General features: G+C 43.1%; 1 pseudogene; it reads right to left on the bottom strand.

The window, feature by feature from the left end:
• Positions 1-1,196: 1,196 nt before the first annotated feature.
• Positions 1,197-1,947, bottom strand: LOC103891615 (large ribosomal subunit protein uL30-like; annotated as a pseudogene).
• Between the last annotated feature and the right edge of the window lie 9,166 nt (positions 1,948-11,113).

Below are 11,113 nucleotides of genomic sequence, written 5' to 3'. Positions count from 1 at the left end.
GAAGAATGAAGGATTTCCTATGTATTCAAGGAATCAGAGGTACAAGCGACTCAAAATTTACTGACAGTAATGTCATATATAATTTGGACATGAAAAATTTTCTAGTGGGACAGGGATTTTAACATTAAGACAGCAGCTTCTGGCCAGGTGCTGTGGCTCACGCTTATAATCCTAGCACTTTGGGAAGCCAAGGCGAGAGTATCACCTGAGGTCAGGAATTCAAGACCAGCCTGGCCAACATGGTGAAACCCCACCTCTACTAAAAATACAAAAAGTAGCAGGCCGTGGCGGCACATGCCTGTAATCCCAGCTACTCAGGAGGCTGAGGCAGGAGAATCGCTTGAACCCGCGAGGTGGAGGTTTCAGTGACCCGAGATCACGCCGCTGCATTCCAGCCTGGGTGACAGAGCAAAACTCTGTCCAAAAAAAAAAAAAAAAAAAAAAAAGCAGCTTCTCTGATGCAAATGTAAGTCAACTAGTATTTCTAACCTCTTAGACATAATTGCTTAGACCAAAAAGACCATTCACTAGCATCCACAGATATCCAGAACAGAACAGACATCTGTCCTTTATTTCAAATGCACATGAAAGGTAAATAGATTCTCCTAGTTTCTTCACCCTCTGTACCTAATTTCCATCTATCGTTCGTCTGCTGTGTTCTTTTAGTCAAAGTCTGAATACAAGTGAAAAAGCAAAATAACATGCAAAATAAGGATGGTCCAGTCAGTTCCACATACTTTCAGAAACCCCTGACTTAAAGATGTTTCAGGGCCAGGCACGGTAATCCCAGCACTTTGGGAGGCCAAGGCAGGCAGATCACCTGAGGTCAGGAGTTCAAGACCAACCTGGCCAACATGGTGAAACCCTATCTCTACTAAAAATACAAAAATTGATTGGGCCTGGCGGTGCTTGCTTGTAATCCCAGCTACTCGGGAGGCTGAGGCAAAAGAAGCATTTGAACCCGGGAGGCGGAGGTTGCAGTGAGCGGAGATTGCGCCACTGCACTCCAGCCTGGGTGACAGAGCCAGACTCCATTTCAAAAAGAAAAAAAAAGTTTCAGAATTCCAAAGGGCAGGACTGACATACTCCTTAATATACTCTTAACTGACCAAATTTCCTAGTATCTTTTTTTTCAGTTTGAGAGCCCATACTGTTTATTAACTGGCCAGATTAGAAAAATAATCATGGTAGACACCTTAGTTCATTCTTCTGATAAGACTGTTAATCTGGTCCTCGCTGTTGCCAGCATCTCCACCTTCTACAAAATGGGTGGTCTTTTTCTTCTTTCTACCTCGTGGAGAAGATAATTTGAAGGGCCACAGGAAGTCACTTGCTTCTTTGAAGCACTTTCCAACAGTATAGATCTCATGAATCAGATCCTCCATGCAGGTGATGCCATATTTATTAAAAGACACAGCAATCAAAGTGTTATCTGTCAAAGCAATTCCCTTCTTATTGATTTTGCCATAACCACACTTGTAGATTACTTCATTTACTGACTTCAGATTTGGGTACTCCCATGCAATATGTTGTTCTACAATCCTCAGCATGTTAATTGAAGCCTTGTTGAGCTTCACAAAGGTTCCACTGAAGATTTGATGAAAGCAAAGAAGCTGCAACACCTTTCAGACCTTTGGGCTTACACCATTGATATCTCTGATCCTGATGACAAACGCCAATTTGGGTTCTGCAGGTACATAGACGTTGCCAGCTTTTCTTGCCAACTTCGCCATTCAAATTTCAGTTCTGTACATCTGCCTACATTCCTTGTGATAGTGGTTTGCTTTTTCATAGATAAGTTTCCTCCTTGCCTTTCGAAGCATCTTTTGGGCAGACTTCTTTCTCAGGCACTTGATCTTCAGCTCTGCGAAATTCCTTCCCTTTTTCTTAAGGGTTTCTGGCACAGCAGGAACCTTCTTTTTCTTCTCTTCAACACCCTCCATGGTTCTAGCCAGAAAAGAGGACCCTAGTATCTTAATGCTCATGAAATACAGCATTCTGCTTCTACTGGGCACATGCAAGGGATTCCTGCTGTACTTGTGCAAAAATCCTAGCTAGAAAACAGCCTCTTGGCTGCCCTCAGCAATTCACAGCAGCCAGAAACTATCTTCTCCCCCTAGATGGCTACAAACACTCACTATCTTGTCATGCCTTGGCACATGACGTGAAACTGACAAGGGCGGCTAAATAAAGAAGGAGAAAAAAGTCCAAATCTGAAGCTAGGTCACAAGGAAATGGTAAGTGAAAAGTCAAACTGAAAGCATTCCTAAGCCATGATTTTGCCTAAGACCATGAAAATCCTGAATACTGGTATATTATTATATGTATTCGAAATACTTATTTTTCCTATTGCTTATACACTCATGCACGCATGTGCACACACACAAACACACAGACACAACTAACCAAACGTACTTTCTTTTCTGGAACAGCCAGTGGAAGCCCAGCTTGTGATTATTCCAAGGATAAAAGAAGAGAACTTCGCGGATTCAGTTACTCTAACTGAACACTAAACAAAGCATAACAACGCAAAGTAATTTTTAGCCTAATACAATCTCCATATTTATTTTATGAATTTACTCAATGCCACATTCCCAGTTAACAAGGATTACAAAGAAGAATGTGAGGAGACAGGAAATGCAAATTGCAGCTGTGTTAGAAAGCAAGTCACTCCCATGTCATTCTCATTTCTTAAGTTAAAGACCCAGTTAGCAGCTAATATCAGTTTGTCTACAATACAAAGTAGACCTTAGGATAATCTCTCCACTCGTTAAAGTGTTGGCTTATACAACTTTTTCTCTTTTAGATCAGTCTTCCTCCTCCTGACCAATTGCTGAAGAACATAAACTCTATTTCCACCTATTTTCACCAAAACTGCATCTGATCACTTCAACTAGATTAACGAGCATCCTGGGGCTAGATGTGACATCTAAGTAAGAAATCATCGATGTTAACCAAGCCTAACTGCAAAACTCATCGAGTGATTTCACATAACAGGATGTTTAAGAGTCAGAAAATTAGCTAAAATTTATCCTAGTTAAAGTCGGTAGTCAGTTAACCAAAGCAGGAAATTTCTGCAAAATACTTGTTTCGCCTCCCAAAAGTAAAAGCTCCTACACTGAGATTCAAGGAAAATAAACGTCATTTAATTCCTACCCATAGTCACTCAGAAACGACTGGCCCTAAACCTTTCTGCGTGATCGTTCATCCAAAAAGACAAAGTCCAGAGGCAGGGTGCGGTGGCTCACACCTGTAATCCCAGCACTTTGTGAGGCCGAGGTGGGCAGATCACATGAGGCCAGGAGTTTGATACCAGCCTGGCCAAGATAGCGAAACCCTGTCTCTACTAAAAATACAAAAATTAGCCGGCATGGTGGCGCATGTCTATAATCCCAGCTAGTCGGGACGCTGAGGCACGAGAATCACTTGAACTCTGGAGGCAGCAGTTGCAGTGAGCCGAGATTGTGCCACTGCACTCCAGCCTGGGCGACAAAGCAAGACTCTGTCTCAAAAAAAAAAAAAAAAAAAAAAGACAGAGTCCAAAGGTATTCTACTAGGTGCCAGAAATACAAGGATAATTGGATGTGACCTGTTACATCAAAAAGTCTACTATCTGAGAGCCGGGCGCGGTGGCTCACGCCTGTAATTCCAGCACTTTGGGAGGCCGAGGCAGGCAGATAACGAGGTCAGGAGATCAAGACCATCCTGGCTAACATGGTGAAACCTCATCTCTACTAAAAAGACAAAAAATTAGCCAGGCGTGATGGCGGGTGCCTGTAGTCCCAGCTACTCGGGAGGCTGAGGCAGGAGAATGGCATGAATCTGGGAGGCAAAGCTTGCAGTGAGCCGAGATCAGGCCACTGCACTCCAGCCTGGGCGACAGAGTGAGACTCCGTCTCAAAAAAAAAAAAAAAAAAAAAATCTATCTGAGAAGAAAAATAAATAAATAGAACTAATTTTTGGACAATGTGTTATAAACTGGTATGAACAAAAGGTTACATAAGCACTGCAGAAAAAAACATTTAGAAGCTCAGAGAATCCCCTAGTCAAAATGACGTACAGTAGGAACCCAGTGACTATCTGCTGGATGAATGAATGAATGGATTTCGCAGGTGAGAAAGCGAGTCTCAGAGGGGCAAAGCAATTTTCCCAGAGTCACACAGCTCCACAGCAACAAAGAAGGACAGGAAACTGTATCCTCTCATTTGTAACCACTTTTCCACCTCACTACTCTCCAGAGGCGTGCCCTGTGAAATCCTGCAGCCACAGAGAGAATGGCCGTTTAATCTCTCACACAGAACCCCTGCCTCCTGGAAGCACAAAGATGCCTGACTTTGGATGAGTGTACAAATCCTTGCTCAAGAGCTTCCAACATCTGGAAAAGCAAAAGACAAAGACCCAGAGCCGAAGACAGAACCCAAAAACGGGAAAAATCCTCTAAAAACGACAATGTTTATAAAATTGGCTTTGAAATAAATGTTAAATATAACTGATACCAAATGGAATTAGCAGCAGCTTTAAAATATGACACAGTTCCTGGCCTTGAGACATTTAACTGTACAGGCGAGAAATACACGTGCAAGGTAAATGCCAACAGTAGGCAATGCAGGCTGATTCCTGACCAAGTGATCAGAATGAGGCAAGACAGCGTTCAGATAAGAATTTTACCGCAGCTTCCAGTGATCAGGGAAGTGTCTGTGAGGAAGGGAAACTAGGACAGAGCTTTAGGGAATGGATAGATTTAGATGAGAGAAGGAAGAAGGCCAGGGGCTTTGTGGAGTCAGAATGTGCAAAATCGGTATGAAAACAGCATGTCTAGCCAGAACATATTTATACACAGGAACCACTAAGATCAAACAATGGTGAATTCTGCACATTAAGTGAAGGAGTTTGGGCTTTGGGTGTCAAGCCAGGCGTCCACCGGATATTTTTAAGCCAGTGAATTACATGATACAAAGTAGTTAATTGATGCGTATATTTACGGTGTGCAGAATGAACAAGAAAAGCAATAGGGAAACCAGTTTCCTAACAACAGAAAAATTACTGAGGAGTCTTAGAAGCTTGAGTAGCCTGGTGACAATGGGATGAAAAACAACAGCGATATCCTTCGGAAAGTAATACTGGATATGACTTAGAAACTTGTTGAAATCAGAGGCAACCATGATAATCCAGAGATTTGCAGGCTCTGTGGCTGATTATTTTATTTTATTTTATTTTATTTTATTTTATTTTATTTTATTTTATTTTATTTTTGAGACAGATTCCCAGTCTGTCACTCAGGCTGGAGTGCAGTGGTACGATCTCCGCTCACTGCAACCTCTGCCTCCCGGGTTGAAACAATTCTTCTACTTCAGCTTCTCCAGTAGCTGGGCCTACAGGCGAGTGCCACCATGCCTGACTAATTTTTGTATTTTTAGTAGAGATGAGGTTTCACCATGTTGCCCAGGCTGGTCTCGAGCTCCTGGCCTCAAGTAATTCATCTGTCTCAGCCTCCCAAGTTGCTGGGATTACAGGCATGAGCCACTGCACCCACCCTGTGGCTGACAAAATGGTGGTTTCATGAACAGAAAGCAGAAATTGGAGGCAGAAAATCCATTTTGTTTTAGAGAAATCTGTAGATGTTTGAGAGAAAAAGGAAAGCATCTAGATGAAAGTAGACAACAAGGAGCTGGAAATATGAGACGGATATGGCTGCCAAGTGATGATGCCAAAAAACCCCTGTGCCCAAAAAGGGAACCACTGAGGGCCCCAGAACTGGAGGACAGTTCCCCTAAGAGGAAGGGGTAAGGGCGCAAGGACAGAAACTGAGAAGGACTCTAAAGGGATGAGAGAAGAGCCAGGAAAAAAATGGAGTCACAAAAACCCAGGAGCAGACAATTTGCTGGAGGAAAACTACCTGCCCATGAGTGGCACCCCAAAGACGCCAAGGGCGAGACCCCACATCACACCTCAAGAATAAGGCCAGCCTTGCTCTGCTCCACTCCTCCCAGGAAGCCAGGTTAGTGTGTGGAAATCTGGTACCCACCAGCAGCCTGAATTCGATTTCAGTTCTGTTCATATAGTCATTTATTGTGCACACTCAGGGATGCAGTTCTGATAAACGATCCTCTCTTTTTTTGAGTCAGGGTCTCACTCTGTCACCCAGGCTGGAGTGCAGTGGCACAATCATGGCTCACTGCAGCCTTAACCTCCCAGGCTCAAGTGATCCTCTCACCTCAGCCTCCCAAGTAGCTAGAACCACAGGCACACACCACCATGTGCGGCTAAGTGTTTTATTTTTTTGTAGAGATGGGTTCTTGTCATATTGCCTATGCTGGTCTGAAACTCCTGGGCTCAAGTGATCCTCCCACCTCAGCCTCCCAAAATGCTGGGATTACAGGCGTCTGAGCCACTGCACCAGACCTAGGGAATCCTATTCAAAGTATATCATAGTATTCTCAGCTTCTCCAACCACCCTAAGAATTACGAGAATATTCATGTTCATTAAAATTATTTTCCTATATTGTAAGCTGTAGAAGTTTAAAAAATAGGTTTCAAAGTCAGGGAGAAAGAAGCCTACTGTGTGTATAAATTTTACATGCTGCTTAAAACTATCTAAAGGACTATAAAAGGGATACCACTGTGTTTCTTCTGAGCAGCCTTATTGCAAGCCTGCAAACATAAACAGGCTTCCAAGTCAGACCCACCTTAGAAGGCCAAGACAACAGAAATAAACTCAATATGCATGAGTAGAACTTAAGAAATTTTTCCCTCACTTCTAGTTCAATATTTTTATCTGTTCCTTTCCAAAGAAGGTAAAGGAAAAAAAAAAAGTTCCCAGAGTTTAAAATGTCAGCATTTGATTGATTAGAGTAGCTTTCCTGGCTTAACCAGTAAGTTGATTTGAACGGTTCATCCGTTAATACAGTAAAACACATGTTAAAGATTATAAATTGTTTAACAAGTTTTGACAAACAAGTCCCCTGGTGGTCTCGAAATTTCTGAGAAGCAGATGGAAGGGGTACAATTTTATAGATTCCCCTTCCTATCTGCACAAAGCCGCTGAGTTCTAAAGTAGGTATTAGTGCATATAAGGAACATTGTCAGACAATAAAGAGACACAATTGCCTCTGTTAGCACAACAATTAATTTTGTTTGCAGAGTACCAGTCAGTCCATTTGTTACCAGGAATGTGCTAATTATTCTTGCTAATTACATGCAAAACATTCATTATCACCTATAAGTGGAGCCGGACCCCTCAGGTTTCAGTGACAAATTAATTACTGTGTTTTCCTTCTGAATGTATTTCCAGTCCGTTCCTGGTATTATCTGAAAAATAAATTGTTTAGCAGCCTGCTCGTCCTTCAGAGCCACTCATTAAAATGAAAAGTAGGCCTGCAGAGATAGATCAGTTTTCCTTCCCTGTTCTATTAGGGCAGCGGTTCCTGGAAGGCTTCAACCCCAATCATGGGCTTACGAATCCTAAAGCCCCATGAAACTCGTGCAGCTGAGTTTCATTAGGGACTGGGTACCTATGTGCAGCAGTAGCTACTCACTGAATCTCGGCAAAGAGGCAAACTGTGTCAATACCCAAGGAGGGACGAACCAACACCCGATAGACACACCTGCACCCTTCAGCCTTGCCTTGCAAAAGGTTTAGGTGACATTTTGTCATCTGGTTCAAATTTGGGGTATTTGAGTTTTATCTCTCCCCTCTACCCCCAATTTGGAATCTAGTCAATAAAAGGAAAAAAAAATGTCTGAATTGCCAACTTACTACTATGGCCTTTCCAGCTTGGGAAGAAACCCAACAGTGTAGATGCATATATGTTTATTCTAAATGTGGACTGCAGCGGAAAGACTGGGATCTGGACATAGATCATTTTGCCTTGACCCCAGATTGCCTGGAGTTATTCTCTACTGTCTGCCTGTTCCTAACCGGAAAGAAATTATTCTTCCTCTTCCTCTCTCTCCTCATCTTACCTTTGCTCTCCATTGTGGCAACCAACTAAAAGCCTTATGGAAAGAAAAGATGGATCGGCAGGGCTTTAGCCCCATTCTAACAGGCATCCTCAATCAATCATTCAGGGTTGGTCTTTACTCACTCCTCTTCACACCACTGAGTCTCACTTCCTGGAAGGTCTAAATAGAAAGCCTTTCAGGTGAAAAGTTTGCACCTGAAAGAAAGATGGGAGAAGAAGGTGGTGGAACCACAATTTCCAGTTCCCCAGAAGCCCATCTAGCTGGGTGCGTGGCTCCCTGGAAAACCAGTGTCTCCTATAACTCATAGTGGGTCCAGATTGGATTAGAGCCTGCACCATGCACAGAAGAACCCAGCTCCATTTCCATCCATCAGGCTCATTAACCTTCTACGCACCCAGCTGTAGTGGCTCATCTTGCAAAGAACAGGTTCACGTGGTCCCGTGTGTCTGTATCCTTCGTTCTTTCCAACAGTTCTACCTTGTTAGTTCCTTCCTGTTTGTTTTGGCTCTTGTCAGGGTGCATGTGCCTTTTGTCTGTCAACATTTGGTCAATTTCTGCAGTAGCTACATAATACAAATGCAAACAGTAGTTCTTGATCGTAAATGAAATAGGAAAGACGTTTCCAGTGTCATAATTTATGCTTCTCACCATTTTCAATTCAAAAGAGTATTTGGAAACAGGAAATACAGGAAGTGAAATAACCCCTTGCTTAAGGTGAACATAAATTTCACGCTGGCTGAATAACCCATTGTAATGGATTTTTACCAGAATTTGGGTTTACAGGCTTATGGCTTTCATGTTTTACATGTGAAGGAAGATTGAATTTTTGGTTTTGATATCACATGTATTCCTTTCCTTAATTTCCTGAGGTTTATCATCATCTTGGCTGAAATGTGTAAGTTTAAACTGCTGAAACAAAACCTGTGTGTCCTAAAACCCTGGAACCAGAAAGCTCCTGCAACGGTCAAACTGTGGGCATAAATTCTGCCTGATTGCTACTATGACAAAAGAGAGAAAGCTGCTACAACCAGGGCTCAGGGCTGAACTTCACCTCTGTGGCAGGCCACATCTGTCTCAGCCTCCTTTCTTCATAACCCTGCCCCTGTCTCATGTCATGTGTCCCTTCGGCCACCACCACATCCACCCTGTTCCTGCCTCCCCCAGCTTCACCCCTCCCATCCCTTATTTTCACTCATTGAACAGTGTTTGACTGTTTACTATACAACAGGCACTGTTAAATATTGTATGTGTTACAAATACCATCTGTCTTGTCTCCTATTATTTCAAAGTTTTGCTAATATTATCAAATCATTCAGTCTACAGTTTTCACGTGTTATTTCAGCCAGTCTCCTGCCACTTGTAGGTCGTCAAGGCATTTCTAGAGACCATTTTATTAACCCAAAGGAATGGGTTTCTAATGGTGGGAATGGCTGAGAGCATGGCAGCCTGGTGATGGAATTATTTTGGAAGCAGCAGGGGGCCCTTGGCAGTCCATACCAAATCATATGAAGCATGTGACCACTTGGCCAACTGAAGCGTAAGTCCCTCCCATGCTTTCTATTCTTTGAGATGTTCGGGGATAAAGACCTGCCTCAGGAACACTTTGAAGGAATTCTACTCTCTCAGGTCCTTCAACCAAATGTCTAACGAAGCTTCAATTTCTTAAGATTGCAGTTTTGTTTTTTGTTTGTTTGTTTGTGTTGTTTTGTTTTGTTTTCTTTTTTGAGATGGAGTCTTGCTCTGTCGCCCAGGCTGGAGTGCAATGGTATGATCTCTGCTCACCGCAACCTCCGCCTCCCAGGTTCAAGTGATTCTCCCGCCTCAGCCTCCCGAGTAGCTGGGATTACAGGCACCCACCATCATGCCTAATTTTTGTTTTTGTTTTTGTTTTCTTTTTGAGATAGAGTCTTGCTCTGGTTGCCCAGGCTTTAGTATAGTGGCACAATCTCGGCTTACTGCAACCTCTGCCTCCCGGGTTCAAGAGATTCTCCTGTCTCAGCCTCCCCAGTAGCTGGGATTACAGGCGCCCCGCACCACACCTAGCTAATTTTTCTATTTTTAGTAGAGACGGGGTTTCATCATGTTGGCCAGGCTGGTCTCTAACTCCTGACCTCAGGTGATCCACCCACCTGTGCCTCACAAAGTGCTGGGATTACAGGCATGAGCCACGGCGCCCAGCCTAATTTTTGTATTTTTGTAGAGACAGGGTTTCACCATGTTGGCCAGGCTGGTCTTGAACTCCCGACCTCAGGTGATCCGCCCGTCTCAGCCTGCCAAAGTGCTGGGATTACAGGCGTGAGCCACTGCACCTGGCCAAGATTGTAGTTCTTTTAAAATAGTAGGTAACCCCTGAATTATCCTGAGGATAATTATCCGGCATGGAACCTGGAATGTCAGGCTGAAGAATGTCCGAGATCCTGGACCAGCCGTTTGGCAGGGACGGCGCAGAGCATGCACCTTTGAGCTTGGGCCAGGCTCTACCACTTACTAACTCCGTGACAAGTCTTGGCTTCTACATGCATTAAATATGAGAATGTCACACAGGATGGTGAGGGTTAAAGGAGAAAAATTACCTGACTTTTAACCACCCTCTTGGCCAAGTAACTCCAGATATAATTAAATAACATCCTCATATTATGGGCAATACATATTGTTGCCTCACCCAGCTCCTTGGAATTAAAGTAATTTGAGTAATCTAAAAACAAACTTTTTCTTATTCAGCTTACCCTTTCAAAACAAAAAGATTCCTTGCACCAGTAATTAAACAAAAGGCAGTTTTACCGGAGTGGTGGCTCACAACTGTAATCCTAGTGCTTTTGGAGGCTGAGGCAGAAGGATTTCTTGAGGCCAGGGGTTTGAGACCAGCCTGGGTAACATAGTGAGATCTTGTGCTGGCCAAAAAAATAAAAAAAAATTAGCCAGGCATGGTGATGTGCATCTGTAGTCCCAGCTTCTTGGAAGGCTCAGGCAGGAGGATTGCTTGACCCCAGGAGGTTGAGGGTGCAGTGAGCCAAAATTGCACCACTGCACTCCAGCCTGAGTGACAAAGAGAGACCTTGTCCCAAAATAAATAAATAAATAAGTATAAAAATAAAAATTGGGAGAGTTTACATAAAATCTACATTTCCAACTTATTATTATTTTTTTTAAT

The sequence above is a fragment of the Pongo abelii genome, chromosome 8, assembly GCF_028885655.2.
Source record: "Pongo abelii isolate AG06213 chromosome 8, NHGRI_mPonAbe1-v2.0_pri, whole genome shotgun sequence".
In the NCBI taxonomy this organism is placed as follows: Eukaryota; Metazoa; Chordata; class Mammalia; order Primates; family Hominidae; genus Pongo; species Pongo abelii.
The sequence above is the reverse complement of the archived record's forward strand: the minus strand, read 5'-3'. Positions and strand labels throughout refer to the sequence as shown.